This window comes from Macaca fascicularis, chromosome 8 (assembly GCF_037993035.2).
Source record: "Macaca fascicularis isolate 582-1 chromosome 8, T2T-MFA8v1.1".
Taxonomy (NCBI): domain Eukaryota; kingdom Metazoa; phylum Chordata; class Mammalia; order Primates; family Cercopithecidae; genus Macaca; species Macaca fascicularis.
This window is the reverse complement of record NC_088382.1, coordinates 37,709,473-37,729,050: the sequence shown is the minus strand read 5'-3', so window position 1 is coordinate 37,729,050 and position 19,578 is coordinate 37,709,473. Positions and strand designations below refer to the sequence as shown.

General features: G+C 37.6%; 1 long non-coding RNA gene across 1 annotated transcript in view; it reads right to left on the bottom strand.

Annotated features, from left to right (window-relative positions):
• LOC123575105 (uncharacterized) overlaps positions 1 to 19,578 on the bottom strand; it is a 61,339-nt gene that overhangs the window by 20,898 nt on the left and 20,863 nt on the right. The window contains exons 2-3 of the long non-coding RNA XR_006700234.2: positions 15,214 to 15,342; positions 14,874 to 15,069 (exon numbers count right to left, since the gene is read on the bottom strand). This is a non-coding gene — a long non-coding RNA (uncharacterized lncRNA). The remainder of the gene's footprint in view (positions 1 to 14,873; positions 15,070 to 15,213; positions 15,343 to 19,578) is intronic.

Genomic DNA, 19,578 nt, shown 5'->3' with positions numbered 1-19,578 from the left:
CTTAGCAAACAGCACACCAGGAGGTTATATCCTGCGCCTGGCTCAGAGGGTTCCATGCACACGGAGCCTTGCTCACTGCTAGCAGAGCAGTCTGAGATCTAACTGCAAGGTGGCAGTGAGGCTGGAGGAGGGGCGCCTGCCATTGCTGAGGCTTGAGTAGGTAAAGAAAGCAACAGGGAAGCTCGAACTGGGTGGAGCCCACCTCAGCTTAAGGAGGCCTGCCTGCCTCTGTAGACTCCACCTCTGGGGGCAGGGCATAGCTGAACAAAAGGCAGCAGAAACTTCTGCAGACTTAAATGTCCCTGTCTGGCAGTTTTCAAGAGAGTAGTGGTTCTCCCAGCATGGAGTTTGAGATCTGAGAATGGACAGACTGCCTCCTCAAGTGGGTTCCTGACCCCCGAGTAGCCTAACTGGGAGGCACCTCCCAGTAGGGGCCAAATGACACCTCATACAGCCAGGTGCCCCTCTGAGACGAAGCTTCCAGAGGAACAATCAGGCAGCAACATTTACCGTTCTGCAATATTTGCAGTTCTGCAGCCTCCACTGGTGATACCCAGGCAAACAGGGTCTAGAGTGGACCTCCAGCAAACTCCAGCAGACCTGTGGCTGAGAGTTCTGGCTGTTAGAAGGAAAACTAACAAACAGAAAGGACATCCACACCAAAACCCCATCTGTACGTTACCATCATCAAAGACCAAAGGTGGATAAAACCACAAAGATGTGGAGAAACCAGAGCAGAAAAGCTGAAAATTCTACAAATCAGAGAGCCTCTTCTCTTCCAAAGGAATGCAGCTCCTCGCCAGCAATGGAACAAAGCTGGATGGAGAATGACTATGACGAGTTGAGAGAAGAAGACTTCAGAATATTGGTAATAACAAACGAAAGGAAGATGTTCAAATCCATCGCAAAGAAGCTAAAAACCTTGAAAAAAGATTGGATGAATGGAAAACTAGAATAAAGAGAATAGAGAAGACCTTAAGTGACCTGATGGAGCTGAAAACTATGGCACAAGAACTAAGTGACCCATGCACAAGCTTCATAGACAATTCAGTCAACTGGAAGAAAGGGTAAAGTGATTGAAGATCAAATGAATGAAATGAAGCAAGAATAGAAGTTTAGAGAAAAAAGAGTAAAAAGAAATGAAGAAAGCCTCCAAGAAATATGGACTATGTGAAAAGACCAAATCTATGTCTGATTGGTGTACCTGAAAGTGATGGGGAGAATGGAACCAAGTTGGAAAACACTCTGCAGGATATTATCCAGGAGAACTTCCCTAACCTAGCAAGGCAGGCCAACATTCCAATTCAGGAAATACAGAGAATGCCACAAAGATACTCCTCGAGAAGAGCAACTCCAAGAAACATAATTGTCAGATTCACCAAAGTGGAAATGAAGGAAAAAATGTTAAGGGCAACCAGAGAGAAAGGTCAGGTTACCCACAAAGGGAAGCCCATCAGACTAACAGCAGATCTCTCGGCAGAAACTCTACAAGCCACAAGAGAGTGGGGGCCAATATTCAACATTCTTAAAGAAAAGGATTTTAAACCCAGAATTTCATATCCAGCCAAACGAAGATTCATAAGTGAAGGAGAAATAAAATCCTTTACAAACAAGGAAATGCTAAGAGATTTGTCACCACCAGGCCTGCCTTACAAGAGCTCCTAAAGGAAGCACTAAACATGGATGTGATTGACTGGTACCAGCCACTGCAAAAACATGCCAAATTTTAAAGACCATCAATGCTAGGAAGAAACTGCATCAACTAACAAGGAAAATAACCAGCTAACATCATAATGACAGGAACAAATTCACACATAACAATATTAACCTTCAATGTAAATGGGCTAAATGCTCCAATTAAAAGACACAGACTGGCAATTGGATAAAGATTCAAGACCCATCAGTGTGCTGTATTCAGGAGAACCATCTCACATGCAGAGACACACATACGCTCAAAATAAAGGGATAGAGGAAGATCTACCAAGCAAATGGAAAAAAACAAAACAAACAACAACAACAACAAAAAAAGGGGGTTGCAATCCTAGTCTCTGATAAAACAGACTGTAAACCAACAAAGATAAGAAGAGACAAAGGTGACCATTACATAGTGGTAAAAGGATCAATTAAACAAGATAGAGCTAACTATCCTAAATATATATGCACCCAATACAGGAGTACCCAGATTCAAACAGTAAGTCTTTAGAGATCTACAAAGAGACTTAGACTCCCACACAATAATAATGGGAGACTTTAACACCCCATTGTTAACATTAGACAGATCCACAAGACAGAAACTTAACAAGGATACCCAGGAATTGAACTCAGCTCTGCATCAACTGGACCTAATAGACATCTACAGAACTCTCCACCCCAAATCAACAGAATATACATTCTTCTCAGTACCACATCACACTTTTTCAAAAACTGACCACATAGTTGTAAGTAAAGCACTCCTCAGCAAATGTAAAAGAACAAAATTATAACAAACTGTCTCTCAGACCACAGTGCAATCAAACTAGAACTCAGGACTAAGAAACTCACTAAAAACCACTCAACTACATGGAAACTGAACAACCGGCTCCTGAATGACCACTGGATACATAACGAAATGAAGGCAGAAATAAAGATGTTCTTTGAAACCAATGAGAACAAAGACACAACATACCAGAATCTCTGGGACACATTTAAAGCAGTGTGTAGAGGGAAATTTATAGCACTAAATGTCCACAAGAGAAAGCAGGAAAGATCTAAAATTGACACCCTAAAATTGCAATTGAAAGAACTAGAGAAGCAAGAGCAAACACATTCAAAAGCTAGCAGAAGGCAAGAAATAACTAAGATCAGAGCAGAACTGAAGGAGATAGAGACACAAAAACCTTTCAAAAAATCAGTGAATCCAGGAGCTGGTTATTTGAAAAGATCAACAAAATTGATAGACTACTAGCAAGACTAATAAAGAAGAAAAGAGAGAAGAATCAAACAGATGCCATAAAAAATGATAAAGGGGATATCACCACTGATCCCACAGAGATACAAACTACCATCAGAGAATGCTATAAACACCTTATGCAAATGAACTAGAAAATCCAGAAGAAACGGATAAATTCCTGGACACATACACCCTCCCAAGACTAAACCAGGATGAAGTTGAATCTCTGAATAGACCAATAACAGGCTCTGAAATTGAGGCAATAATTAATAGCCTACCAACCAAAAAATGTCCAGGATCAGACGGATTCATAGCCAAATTCTACTAGAGGTACAAAGAGGAGTTGGTACCATTCTTTCTGAAACTATTCTAATCAATAGAAAAGAGGGAATCCTCCCTAACTCATTTTATGAGACCAGCATCATCCTGATACCAAAGCCCGGCAGAGATACAACAAAATAAAGAGAATTTTAGACCAATATCCCTGACGAACATTGATGCAAAAATCCTCAGTAAAATACTGGCAAGATGAATCCAGCAGCACATCAAAAAGCTTATCCACCATGATCAAGTGGGCTTCATCCCTGGGATTCAAGGCTGGTTCAACATTCGCAAATCAATAAACGTAATCCAGCATATAAACAGAGCCAAAGACAAAAACCACATGATTATCTTAACAGATGCAGAAAAGTCCTCTGACAAAATTCAACAGCCTTTCATGCTGAAAACTCTCAATACATTCGGTATCAATGGAACATATCTCAAAATAATAAGAGCTATTTCTGACAAACCCACAGTCAATATCATACTGAATGGGCAAAAATGGGAAGCATTCCCTTTGAAAACTGGCACAAGACAGGGATGCACTCTCTCACCACTCCTATTCAACATAGTGTTGGAAGTTCTGGCCAGGGCAGTCAGGCAGGAGAAAGAAATAACGAGTATTCAATTAGAAAAAGAGGAAGTCAAATTGTTCCTCTTTACAGATGACATGATTGTATATTTAGAATACCCCATTCTCTCAGCCCAAAATCTTCTTAAGCTGATAAGCAACTTAAGCAAAGTCTCAGGATACAAAATCAATGTGCAAAAATCACAAGCATTCCTATATACCAATAACAGACAGACAGCCAAATCATGAGTGAACTCCCATTCACAATTGCTTCAAAGAGAATAAAATACCTAGCAATCCAACTTAAAATGGATATGAAGGATTGGACCTCTTCAAGGAGAAATACAAACGAAATAAAACAGGACACAAACAAATGAAAGAACATTCCATGCTCATGGATAGGCAGAATCAATATCATGAAAATGGCCATACTGCCCAAGATAATTTATAGATTCAATGCCATCCCCATCAAGCTACCAATGACTTTCTTCACAGAATTGGAAAAAACTTCTTTCAAGTTCATATGGAACCAAAAAAGAGCCCACATTGCCAAGACAATCCTAAGTCAAAAGAACAAAGCTGGAGACATCATGCTACCTGACTTCAAACTATACTACAAGGCTACAGTAACCAAAACAGCATGGTACTGGTACCAAAACAGAGATATAGACCAATGGAACAGAACAGAGCCTTCAGAAATAATACCACACATCTACAACCATCTGATCTTTGACAAACCTGAGAGAAACAAGAAATGGGGAAAGGATTCCCTATTTAATAAATAGTGCTGGGAAAACTGGCTAGCCATATGTAGAAAGCTGAAACTGGATCCCTTCCTTACATCTTATACAAAAACTAATGCAAGATGGATTAAAGACTTAAATGTCAGACCTAAAACTATGAAAACCCTAGAAGAAAACCTAGGCAATACCATTCAGGACATAGGCATGGGCAACAACTTCATGTCTAAAGCACCAAAAGCATCAACAACAAAAGCCAAAATTGAGAAATGGGATCTAATTAAACTAAAGAGCTTCTGCACAGCAAAAGAAACTACCATCAGAGTGAACAGGCAACCTACAGAATGGGAGAAAATTTATGCAATCTACCTATCTGACAAAGGGCTAATATCCAGAATCTACAACGAACTTAAACAAATTTACAAGTAAAAATCAAACAACCCCATCAAAAAGTGGGCAAAGGATATGAACAGACACTTCTCAAAAGAAGATGTTTAAGCAGCCAACAGACACATGAAAAAATGCTCATCATCACTGGCCATCAGAGAAATGCAAATCAAAACCACAGTGAGATACCATCTCACACCAGTTAGAATGGTGATCATTAAAAAGTCAGGAAACAACAGGTGCTGGAGAGGATGTGGAGAAACTGAAACACTTTTACACTGTTGGTGGGACTGTACACTTGTTCAACCATTGTGGAAGACAATGTGATTCCTCAAGGATCTGGAACTAGAAATACCATTTTGCCCAGTCATCCCATAACTGGGTATATACGCAAAGGATTATAAGTCATGCTGCTATAAAGACACATGGACACGCATGTTTATTGTGGCAATACTCACAATAGCAAAGACTTGGAACCAACCCAAATGTCCATCAATGATAGACTGGATTAAGAAACTGCGGCAAATATACATGATGGAATACTATGCAGCCATAAAAAGGATGAGTTCATGTCCTTTGTAGGGACATGGATGAAGCTGGAAACCATCATTCTGAGCAAACTATCACAAGGACAGAAAACCAAACACCGCATGTTCTCACTCACAGGTGGGAATTGAACAATGAGAACAGCTGGACACAGGATGGGGAACATCACACACCAGGGCCTGTTGTATGGTGGGGGGAGGGGAGAGGGATAGCATTAGGAGATATATCTAAGGTAAATGACGAGTTAATGGGTGCAGCACACCAACATGGCACATGTATACATATGTAACAAACCTGCACGTTGTGCACATGTACCCTAGAACTCAAGGTATAATGAAAAAAAAAAAAAAACAGACGATTAGTAAAGAGCAGATACTTTAAAGAAATGGTTTCAGAAATTTCATAGCCAAAGTAATGTCTTAACTTGAATTCTTGTGCAAATCTTTCAAAATACAAAAGCTAAAATAGTTTGAAAATTGAATTCCTAAGTTTAACCTTTTAAAATTAATCTCGAGCTAGTGGTACTTTAGTCACTACTGGACAGATACATTCCTTTACCTCGTATAATTGAAATGTCAAAAATGGGCCGGGTGCAGTGGCTGACACCTGTAATCCTAGTACTTTGGGAAGCTGAGACGGGTGAATTGCTTGAGTTCAGGAGTTCGAGACCAGCCTGGGCAACATGGCAAAACCCTGTCTCTGCTAAAATTACAAAAATTAGCCAAGTGTGGTGGTACACACCTGTCATCACAGCTACTTGAGAGGTTGAGTGGGAGGATGGCTTGAGCTTGGGAGGCAGAGGCAGCATTGAGTCCAGATCACACCACTGCACTCCAGCCTAGGCAACAGAGCAAGACACTGTCTCAAAAAAAAAGGAAAAAAAGTATCATAAATGATAGCAATTCTGGTTAAATGTCATAAGTAAATTAATGAAGTATGACTGCATTTCAATTTCAACACATCAAATTCCCATTGATTGAACTCAGACTCTTCTTAGCTCTTGCTTTTATAAGCATATTATTTTCAAATTTCCTGTTAGATACCAACCTGATGTAGAAATCCACAGCAATTAATGCAGTTGTTTGGTCTTTTAAAATGTTATTTGGTATCCAAGGAAGTTAACAGAAATTTTAAAATATGGGTTCAAGTGCAAAAATTGTCTTGAGGAAATGGTTTAGAAATATGTTTTATGCCAAAAGGTAAAATTAAATAAATTTTAAAAAAAATGAACCACACTTTATATGGTGCAGAAAGTATAGTGTAGCTAATAAAATGAGGGTGTCATATACCTACTATAATATTGTATAAATCATGAATTATACAACAGACAAAAATGAGAAGCTGCAAAGGAATCAAACCTATATGGAAATAAATACAACATACAAGCAAAGTAGCAATCATGTTTGCTCTGCTAATAAAATGTGCATCACAGGGGGCTTCTTATAAAATAATGGAATATGTTCGTAGTAATTATTATTTTAGAATTTCAATGTAACTATGAAATAGTTGGTAATTAACAAGTAACTAGTGCTGGAAGTTCTCTGGAAGATAAAGCAGTGGCTCATAAAATACCTATACACCTTGAATGGATCTCTTAGAATGGAAGAAAAAAATAAAATGTAATAAGCACTTTTTGGATTGAATATAGCAGAGTTTTCTTGTAGGGGAGGGGTTCCTCTATCAGAATTCTTGATAACTGAAAAAAAAAAATCTAGTGCTTTGCTTTGGTTTTTTATGCCTATGCATCTGTTTATATTATTGGTTATAAAGGATGGAAGCATGCATTGGAAATTTTAAGATCATTTTTATTCTGAAAAAATCAGGCTGCATTCATTTGATCTTTTATCTGTCATTATTGAATGTCCATTTGCAAGGAAAATTGTTTTATGTGATGAATAGTTTGACTTATATTTGTGTCTCACTTCTTGTCCTTAGAATCTTTAACAAACCATGCAATGAATTTACTTTATATGAAACCATGTGCCCTACTGCTTGACATCATAAACTCTTACATCCTTCATTTCTCCCTACATCCCACCACTGCTTCATGGCCCAACCATCCTGGTCGACCAAACACTCAACTTTAGGGTTGAATATTAAAAATAATTTGTTCAGAATATTTTTTAAATGGAGGCATTTAGCTGGAATCTGGAGAAGGCAGGAGCTTGCAACCCTCCTGCACTCCACTCATGGGCCTATCCCTGATGGGCCATATAGCTCAGCCAAATCTTGTCTCCATGATTTCCCTTGTGGTGAGAGTATTTCAACAGCTTCTAAAAGAATCAATGCACCACTTATGTGACTCACTTTTCACCTTTATTAATCTGTCCCACAAGTAAGGGCAGGGTGAGGCTGAAGGAACTTATTACATTTATTGGTCAGAATTAAATTATTCACTCAGACTTTTAAAGAGGCCACAATACTTTGTGATCCATGATGACCACAGCAGCATTGCCCCAAGCTAAGTGGAGTCAGATTTCAACTTTTAAAAAGTATTAACTAGTTGTCAGAGAAAAAGGCAGAAAAGGCACTTTATCCTGAGGGCTTCTTGGAAACACAGAGTTTATTCTCTCAGATCTGAGCACTTCTTAGGCTTAAGATTCTATTATGACCAATTTTATAACAAACGTGATGAGGTGCTGAGAAGAAAGCATATTCTGTTGATTTGGGGTGGAGAGTTCTGTAGATGTCTATTAGGTCCACTTTGTCCAGAGCTGAGTTCAAGTCCTGAATATCCTTGTTAATTTTCTGTCTCATTGATCCATCTAATATTGACAGTGGGGTGTTAAAGTCTCCTACTATTATTGTGTGGGAGTCTAAGTCTCTTTGTAGGTCTGTAAGAACTTGCTTTATGAATCTGGGTGCTAAATATATATATATATATAAAATATATGTTATATATATAATAAATATATATAGTTATTATAGTTAGCTATTCTTGCTGCATTGTTCCCTTTACCATTATGCAATGACCTTCTTTGTCTCTTTTGATCTTTGTTGGCTTAAAGTCTGTTTTTTCAGAGATTAGGATTGCAACTACTGTTTTTTCTTTTTTTTTTTTTTTTTTTTTTTTTTTGCTTTCCATTTGCTTAGTAAAGATTCCTCCATCCTTTTATTTTGAGTCTGTGTGTGTCTTTGCACATCTGATGGGTCTCCTGAATACAGCACACTGATGGGTCTTGAATCTTAATCCAATTTGCCAGTTTGTGTCTTTTAATTGGAGCATTTAGCCCATTTACATTGAAGGTTAATATTGTTATGTGTGAATTTGATCCTGTCATTATGATGCTAGCCGGTTGTTTTGCCCTTTAGTTAATGCAGTTTCTTCATAATGTCGATGTTCTTTACAGTTTGGTATGTTTTTGCAGTGGCTGGTACCAGTTGATCCTTTCCATGTTTAGTGAGTTCTTCAGCAGCTCTTGTAAGGCAGGTCTGGTGGTAACAAAATCCCTCAGCGTTTGCTTGTCTTTAAAGGCTTTTATTTCTCCTTCACTTATGAATCTTCGTTTGGCTTGATATGAAATTCTGAGTTGAACGTTCTTTTCTTTAAGAATGTTGAATATTGGCCCTCACTCTCTTGTGGCTTATAGGGTTTCGGCAGAGAGATCCTCTGTTAGCCTGATGGGCTTCCCTTTGTGGGTACCTGACCTTTCTCTCTGGCTGTCCTTAACATTTTTTCCTTCATTTCAATCTTGGTGAATCTGACAATTATGTGTCTTGGGGTTGCTCTTCTTGAGGAGTATCTTTGTGGTGTTCTCTGTATTTCCTGAATTTGAATGTCGGCCTCTCTTGGTAGGTTGGGGAAGTTCTCCTGGATAATATCCTGGAGAGTGTTTTCCAACTTGGTCCATCACTCATGGACATTACCATGTCCCCCACAACAGGACTGAGTTTATTTCCAGGCATCCGGTGAGCAGGGTTGAGAACTTGCCCCAGGCCACAAGCCTTCCGTGATAAAGCAAGCCAACTCATGGTTCCTGGGCTGTCCCAGGGAGCCTGCAACAGCAATCCACCTCCTTCAAAGTGAATAATTGAGGAAAACTTCCCTGGCCTTGCTAGAGATCTAGACATCCAAACATAAGAATCTCAAAGAACACCTGGGAGATTAATCACAAAAGATTATCACCTAGGCACATAGTCATCAGATTATCCAAAGCCAAGATGAAGGAAAGAATCTTAACAGCTGTGAGGCAAAAGCATTGGGTAACCTATAAAGGAAAACCTATAGGATTAACAGCAGTTTTCTCAGCAGAAACCCTACAAGCTAGAAGGGATTAGGGTCCTATCTTTAGATTATTTAAACAAAACAAGTATCAGTCAGGAATTTTGTATCTAGCAAAACCAAGCTTCATAAATGAAAGAAAGATACAGTCTTTTTTCAGACAAACAAATGCTGAGAGAATTTGCCACTAAGCCAGCACTACAAGAACTGCTAAAGGAGCTCTACATCTTGAAACAAATTTTCAAAATAAACCGAAATTAAAACATCTTAAAGCATAAATCTCACAGGACCTTTAAAACAATAACACAGTGGGGAAAAAAATAGGTATTCAGGCAACAAATAGCACAATGAATAGAATAGTGTCTCACATCTCAATACTAATGTTGAATGCAAATGGCCTAAATGCTCCACTTAAAAGATACAGAATGACAGAATGGATAAGAATTAACCAACCAAGGATCTACTGTCTTCAAGAGACTCACCTGACACATAAGGACTCACATGAACTTAACGTAAAGGGTTGGAAAAAGACATTCCATTGAAATGGAAATCAAAAGTGAGCAGGAGCAGCCATTCTTACATCATACAAAACAAACTTTAAACCAGCAGCAGTTAAAAAAGACAAAGAGGGACATTATATAATGATAAAAGGACTAGTCCAACAGGAAAATATCACAGTCCTCTATATATATATATATATGCACACAATACTGGAGCTCCCAAATTTATAGAACAATTACTACTAGACCTAAGAAATAAGATAGACCGCAACACATAATAATGGGGGAATTCAATACTCCACTGACAACACTAAACAGGTCATCAAGACAGAAAGTCAACATAGAAACAACGGACTTAAAACTATACCCTAGAACAAATGGACTTAGTAGATATTTACACAAGATTCTACCCAACAACTGCAGGATATACTTTCTATTCATCAGCCCATGAAACATTCTCCATGATAGACCATAAGATAGGCCACAAAAAAAGTCTCAACAAATTTAAGAAAATCAAAATTATATCAAGTACTCTCTCAGACCACAATAGAATAAAAGTGGAAATCCACTCTAAAAGGAACACTCAAAACCCTGCAAATACATGGAAATTAAGTAACCTGCTCCTGAATGATTGTTGGATTAACAAGAAAATCAAGATGGAAATTAAGGCCAGGCACAGTGGCTCACATCTGTAATCCTAGCACTTTGGGAGGCTGAAGCCAGCAGATCACCTGAGGTCAGGAGTTCAAGACAAGCCTGACCAACATGGTAAAACCCTGTCTCTAGTAAAAATATAAAAATTAGCTGGGTGTGGTGGTACACACCTGTAGTTTCAGCTACTCAGGAAACTGAGGCAGGACAATCGCTTGAACCCAGGAGAAGAAAGTTGCAATGAGCCGAGATTGTGCCACTGCACTCCAGCCTAGATGACAGTACAAAACTTCGACTCGAAAAAAAAAAAAAAAAGATGGAAATTAAAACATTCTTTGGACTGAATGATAATAATGACACAACCTATTGAAACCTCTGGGATATAGCAAAGGTGGTGCTAATAGGAAAGTTCATAGCATTAAATACCTACATCAAAAAGTCTGAAAGAGCACAAATAGACAATTTAAGGTCACACCTCATGGAACTGGAGAGATAAGAACACCACAAACCCAAACCCAACAGAAGAAAGGAAATAACAAAGATCACAGGAGAAATAAATGAAACTGAAACAAACAAACAAAAAACTACAAAAGATAAGTGAAACAAAAAGCTGGTTCTTTGAAAAGATGAATAAAATTGATAGACCATTAGTGAGACTAACCAAAAAAATAGAGACATGATCCAGATAAGCTCAATTAGAAATGAAATGGGAGATATTACAACTAATACCACAAAAATAAAAAAGGTCAATCAAGGCTACTGTGAACACCTTTACACACATAAACTAGAAAACCTAGAGGAGAAGGATACATTTCTGGAAATGTACAACCCTCCTAGATTAAAACAGGAAGAAACAGAAACTCTAAACCAGTAACAAGCAGTGAGGTTCAAATGGTAATTTAAAAGTTACCAACAGCAAAAAAAAAAAAAAAAAAAAAAAAAAAAAAAAAAAAATGCCTGTGACTAGATGGATTCACAGCCAAATTCTATTAGGCATTCAAAGGAGAATTGGTAACAATACTATTGACACTATTCCAAAAGATGGAGAAAGAGGGAATCCTCCCTAAACCATTCTATTAAGCCAGTATCACCCTAATACCAAAACCAAGAAAAGACATAACAAAAAGTGAAAGCTACAGACCAATATCCCTAATGAACACAGATGCAAAAATTCTCAACATAATACTAGCTAACCAAAACCAACAGCATATCAAAAAGATAATCCACCACAATCAAGTGGGTTTCATACCAGGGATGCAGGGGTAGTTTAGCATACGCAAGTCAATAAATGTGATACACCACATAAACAGAATTAAAAACAAAAATCACATGATCATCTCAGTAGATGCAGAAAAAGCATTTGACAAAATTCAGCATCCCTTAATGATTAAAACCCTCAGCAAAACCAGCATAGAAGGGATTAACTTAAAGTAACCTACAACCAACATTATACTGAATAGGGAATAATTGAAAGCATTCTCAGCAACAGCTGGAACAAGACAAGGGTGCCCACTTTCACCACTTCTACTCAACATAATACTGGACTTCCTAGCCAGAGCAATCAGACAAGCGAAAGAAATAAAGGGCATCTAAATCAGTAAAGAGGAAGTCAAACTGTTGCTGTTTGCTGATGATATGACTGTATACCTAGAAAACCCTATAGACTCCTCCAAAAAGCTCCAAGAACTGGTAAATGAATTCAGCAAAGTGTGAGGATACAAAATTAATGTACACAAATTAGTAGCTTTGCTATAGACCAACAGCAACCAAGCAACTAATCAAATCAAGAACACAACCACTTTTACAATAGCTATAAAAATTAAATTAAATTAAATTCTTAGGAATATACTTAACCAACAAAGTGAAAGACCTCTACAAGGAAAACTACAAACACTGCCGAAAGAAATCACTGACAATACAAACAAATGGAAACACATCCCATGCTGATGGATGGGTAGAATCAATACTGTAAAAATGGTCATACTGCCAAAAGCAATTTAAAATTCATTGCAATTCCAATAAAAAATACCACCATCATTCCTCACAGAACTAGAAAAAGCAATTCTAAAATTCATATGGAAACAGAAATGAGCCCACATAGCCAAAGCAAGACTAAACAAAAAGAACAAATCTGGAGACACCACATTACCCAATTTCAAACTATACTATAAGGCCAGAGTAACCAAAACAGCATGGTATTGGTATAAAAATAGGTGCATAGGCTAATGGAACAGAACAGAGAACACAGAAATAAACCCAAATACTTATGGCCAACTAATCTTCGACAAAGCAGACAAAAAGATAAAGTGGGGAAAAGACACCCTATTCCTCAAAAGGTGCTGGGACAATTGGCAAACCATATGTAGGAGAATGAAACTGGATCCTCATCTCTCACCTTATACAAAAATCAACTCAAGATAGATCAAAAAATTAAATCCAAGAACTGAAACCACAGAAATTCTAGAAGACATTGGAAAAATCCTTCTAGATATTGACTTAGGCAAAGACTTCATAACTAAGAGCCCAAAAGCAAATGCAACAAAAACAAAGATAAATAGATGAGACTTAATTAATCTAAACAGCTTCTGCACAGCAAAAGAAATACTCAGCAGGATAAATAAACAAGCCACAGAGTGGGAGAAAAATCTTCACAATCTATATATCCAACAAAGGCCTAATATCCAGAATCTACAAGGAAGTCAGACAAATCAGCAAGAAAAAAAAAAAAAAGCGAACAATCGATTGAAAAGTGAGCTAAGGTCATGAATAGACGATTCTCAAAAGAAGATATACAAATGGCCGAGAAACATATGAAACAATGCTCAACATCACTAATGATCAGGAAAATGCAAATTAAAACCACAATGCATATCACCTTACTTCTGCAAGAATAGCCATGATCAAAAAATGTAGAAATAATAGATGTTGGTGGGGATGTGGGGAAAAGGGAACACTTTTACACTGCTAGTGGGAATGTAAATTAATACGACCACTGTGGAAAACAGTGTGGAGATTCTTCAAAATTAAAAGTATATTTACCATTTAATCCAGCAATCCTGCTCCTAGGTATCTACCCAGAGGGAAGGAAATCATTATATATATATATATATTTTTTTTTTTTTTTTTTTTGAGACGGAGTCTCGCTCTGTCACCCGGGCTGGAGTGCAGTGGCCGGATCTCAGCTCACTGCAAGCTCCGCCTCCTGGGTTCACGCCATTCTCCTGCCTCAGCCTCCCGAGTAGCTGGGACTACAGGCGCCCGCCACCTCGCCCGGCTAGCTTTTTGTATTTTTTAGTAGAGACGGGGTTTCACCGTGTTAGCCAGGATGGTCTCGATCTCCTGACCTTGTGATCCGCCCGTCTCAGCCTCCCAAAGTGCTGGGATTACAGGCTTGAGCGGAAATCATTATATTAAAACAATACTTGCAGACACATGTTTATAGCAGCACAATTTGCAATTCCAAAAATATGGAACCAGTCCAAATGCCCATCAATCAATGAGTGGATAAAGAAAATGTATATATATATACACACACACATATATATTATATATATTTTATATGTATATATATATATATGAGTAGTATCCCATGAGATACTACTCAGCCATATAAAGGAACAAAATACAGCAACCTGGATGGAATTGGAGACTGTTATTCTAAATGAAGTGACTTAGGAATGGAAAATCAAACATTTTATGTTCTCACAAGTGGGAACTAAGCTATGAGGACACAAAGGCACAAGAATCATACAATGTACTTTGGAGACTCTGGGAAAAGGATGAGAGTGGGGTGAGTGATAAAAGACTGCACATTGGATACGGATGATGGGTGCACCAAAATATCGGAAATCACTACTAAATGACTTACTTATGTAAGCAAACACCAGCTGTTCCCCAAAAACCTATTGAAATAATAATAATAATAATAAAAGATTAGTGTTGTAATATGTTCCTCTGAAAAGAGAACCTCTTTAGACTTTGGAGTCCAGGGGTCCTGGTGACTAACCTTAGAGCTCTAGAAGATGAAGCCAAAGGTGACAATAGAAGATGAAATAAGCCACAGGTGTTCCAGCTGTGTCTTGGCAAACAGCCACATGAGGAAACATGCTGAGAGGGTTGGTCTTATTGTGGCCAACCTTCCAGCTTGTCTAGAACTATCCTGGTTTCAGCACTGATGGTTCAGCATCCCAGGGAATTCTTCTCTGGAAAGCAAAAGTCCTGGAATTCAGTCATCAGTGCAAAAGTTTCAGGGATAAACGGAAAACCCCACTAAATATTCCAAAACATAGCAGGTCTGAAAGGAACACTGTTTTTAGTATCAAATGACTAAAACATAGATTGCTCACCTGCTGGAGTTGCTGTCACGGATTTGTCCTCTTACTGCTGATGTTGGCAACTGTGTTTTGTGGTTTAGCACGGTAGATAGCCATTGTTCCATCACTCCAAGTGACTTAAATGTGACCTAAATGTGCAACCTAAGCAAATTGTAATCATGAGCATTAACAATCTGTGAATAAACTGTTCCGTTTTTCATCAAGATGATGCCAGTTTAATTTTGAACATTCTAAATATGATGACCATGTTTTCTAAGAATTCGGGTAATCAAAATGAGAATGGTGACAATATTGATGCTAGACATCGCCACAAAAAGAAGGCTAAATAGCTGTGCTGATTCAGTGACAGGTGACATGATTAGGAAATAAAATAACCAAAACAGAGCATTCTGCACAATATGTCAAAAATAATTTGGGATTGGGCACAATGAAGAAAGAGATATATCAGTCCATATCGACATGGAATCTCACAAATTAGGTATAAGATAGGAAAGCACTGCTAAATCAATACCTTTTTCTTTTTTTTAATATCACCAATGCTCCTCTTGAAAATAATCAGGCATCAATGAATTTGGACCTGCCAGGAAATGTGCACATACACTGCCCCATCGCTCTCTTGATTATTCTATGAAACTGAGTAAACTTATAGTTCCTGATTCAAATATTGCAACTAAAATGTGGACAAACAAAAGTGGAAATTTCGATAACATATGTGTTAGTCTTTTACAGCCTCTATACAGGTCATCTATCTGCATATTCAGTAGACAGTGCAAATGTAAATTGTGGCAAATTCCATTTTGACAAATTCCATTCAGTCTGTGATTTCTTATGCAAGACATAAAAATATCTTAGCTGCTAATATCCTGCACATTTTATACCCAATAACGTTACAAGGAGGTGTGATCCATTGAGTTGAAATATAGCGCTTTCATACTGAAGTTTGGGTCACTTTCAGTTTCTTCAAAATGTGTAGAAACACTTACTGACATTTTGTTTTACAGAAGTGGAAGGATACAGCCACGTAGGCACAATTCTGCAAGATGGCTGTGATCGTTGTAGGCCATGAAAAAGATATTAAAATGCTGTCCCTCCATAAAATCATATTTTCAAGGAGTGCAGCAAAAAAAATGACTATCTCTAATATGGGAATACATGGAGGATGAGAATAAAGAAAAGAACTGTAGTAAAACAAACATTTTTGTATTGTTTTCCCAAAGCTATTTAGTAATTTTTCCTCCTATTTTAGAGGCAGGATCTTGCTATGTTGTCTAGGCTGGACTTAAACTCTTGGGCAGAAGGGAGCCTCCACCTCACCTCCCAAGTAGCGGGGACTACAGATGTGCACCACTGTGCCAGGCCTAGGTTTTTATTTGGTAATCCTTGATGGGACAAAAGGAGAAAGTTGAAGTGATTGTCTTGGTGGTGTTCAATGTTAAGTGTAGGTTGAGACAAAAACTTTTACTGGAATGAAATGACTCTTTTGGTTGAAAATAAGATTGTCTCAGAACTTAAGAAATGTCACTAGAAAAGGGCAGCCAAGTTAAATAAGACTTTCTCAATTTCTTTGCTAAAACTCTAACTTATTTGGAATTCAACTTTGACTTCACAAGTTCAAATGACCTCTGTGCTTTAAAACCATATTCTCTGACAAAGAAAGGTGTAACTTATGATGACATCCAATATGTTTTTAAATGATGACATTGTAGATGTAGATACACTACATAGTAAATTTAAAGATGCAAAGGGTTTGATTGACAAACAGCTGCCTACCAAAATAAGTCTCTCAATAAAAAGTAAATTCAGTTTTGGAGAGGTGTAAGCTAATTTCTACAAGTTTAAAAATCTGCTGCTTGCAGTAAGTAAAATCTCAAGTATTCCATATTCAGACATTTTTGTTTAAAAGATATTTGACTTGATGTTCAGTTCACATTGAACTGACACTAGGAATGAGTGCAAGGTGGGCTTAATGAAAACAGATGTGCAAGTCAAAGTGAATTGTACAACACTTAACTACATTAAGTTTTACCGATACATGAAAGAACAATATTCTAAAGGCTGCAGGAAATTCAAATAAGAACTATTAGGAAAGTAAACAGAAAAAAAATAAAAATATGTATGGCACAAAAAATATGTAGTTTTAAAATCAAATATAGGTAACATTTTTTAATTAGTCATATTAATGAGTTTTTGTTCTCTTAAAATATCTTACATTTATAGGCTTTAGAAAATAACATAAATAGCCTTCCAATTTATGTACCCAAGTAACAGCTTTGTAAGAATTTAAAAATAAACCACTATACCACAGAACAAAAAGAAGCATTATTAAATACTGCTGTTTTTCATATACATTATTCAATTAGTTCTACTATTAACTATTTATAATTGTCATAATTATGTAACAGAAAAGTAAATAATACAGAATACTATAAATTTTATTTTAATACCTGTTCTGTATACATTTGTGATAAGGTCATAAAATATATTGTTTGGTCTGGCTATATCCCAGGTTGGCTTTCTGAAAATTTGGTCACCCTAGTTGGTAGAGAAATAAAAACTGGGTTTAAGAAGGAGAAAGTGTATCAGTCAGTTTTTACAATGTTAGCAAACAACCCCAAACATATCAGTGGCTTAGAACAACAAAGCTTTACCTCATGCATTCCTTGTTGTATTTTCGATGCATTTCTGTTACTATTTGTCTTCAGTCTGGAAATGGGGCTGAAGGAACAGCCCCTACCTGGGCAAAGCTCATCTGATTGTGGCAGGAAGACAAAGCTTTCCTTAGATGTAGCATGCACCCTTTCTACTGACATTTTATTGACCAAGTGAGTCACAGTGCAATGTGTTAGGGATGTGTTATCCTCCTAAAGGATGCAAGAGAGAGTGCTCCAGAAAAGTAATATGATTTCCTAAGCTCCTTTCTTGGTCACAATTAGTTATTTCCCTTCATTTGCTCCCATAATACACTTAACCCCTTTCCTAAGGAAAGATAGTGTCTACCACCAATTGGAGGTAGTTCTGCTGCTTGTGTTTATTTTTAGACTGAGACTGAAAAAGAAGATCCTATATGGGCCATGACACTTTTGTAATGGAGAGAAAAGGAATAATGATGAAACAATGGCTTTTAAATATCCTGCTCAGTCATGACATGCGCCATCTGTTCACATTTTATTGGCCAGCACAAGTCACTGTCACCACTCCTGATATCAGTGGGTGGGGCGTTACTATCTCCTTACCAAGTATGGCAGCAGAAATTTGGAAATAATAGTCAATTGCCCCAAAAGAGAAAAAAGAGATGTCAAGGCAGAAAGAAAGTGTTTAAAATAGAGTGGAAGACAGAACATAGTGTGATTCTAGGAGTCACAGGAGCCACTGCCCCTTTTATCAGGTGTCTGAAGCTTTGGTTTCACATGGAAAAAGGATTGATATATTCCCCTGTACATTTAGAATGAAGTTTCTGTCCAAATATCCCAACATTATAGCAACAGACAAACCTCCAATCATTATTGTTTGTATGGTACCTGAAATTCATAAGTGACTTTTCTTCCAACAATTGAATAGGTATTCATAACTATTATTTCATTTATTCTTCCAAGTTTTTGTAAAATAATATGTGGAGGTGGTTGATAAATTCTACCATTCTTTTTTTTTTTTTAATTTATTTATTATTATTATACTTTAAGTTGTAGGGTACATGTGCATAACGTGCAGGTTTGTTACATATGTATACTTGTGCCATGTTGGTGTGCTGCACCCATCAACTCGTCATTTACATCAGGTATAACTCCCAATGCAATCCCTCCCCCTTCCCCCCTCCCCATGATAGGCCCCGGTGTGTGATGTTCCCCTTCCTGAGTCCAAGTGATCTCATTGTTCAGTTCCCACCTATGAGTGAGAACATGCGGTGTTTGGTTTTCTGTTCTTGTGATAGTTTGCTAAGAATGATGGTTTCCAGCTGCATCCATGTCCCTACAAAGGACATAAACTCATCCTTTTTGATGGCTGCATAGTATTCCATGGTGTATATGTGCCACATTTTCTTAATCCAATCTCTCACTGATGGACATTTGGGTTGATTCCAAGTCTTTGCTATTGTGAATAGTGCTGCAATAAACATACGTGTGCATGTGTCTTTATAGCAGCATAATTTATAATCCTTTGGGGACATACCCAGTAATGGGATGGCTGGGTCATATGGTACATCTAGTTCTAGATCCTTGAGGAATCGCCATACTGTTTTCCATAATGGTTGAACTAGTTTACAATCCCACCAACAGTGTAAAAGTGTTCCTATTTCTCCACATCCTCTCCAGCACCTGTTGTTTCCTGACTTTTTAATGATCGCCATTCTAACTGGTGTGAGATGGTACCTCATTGTGG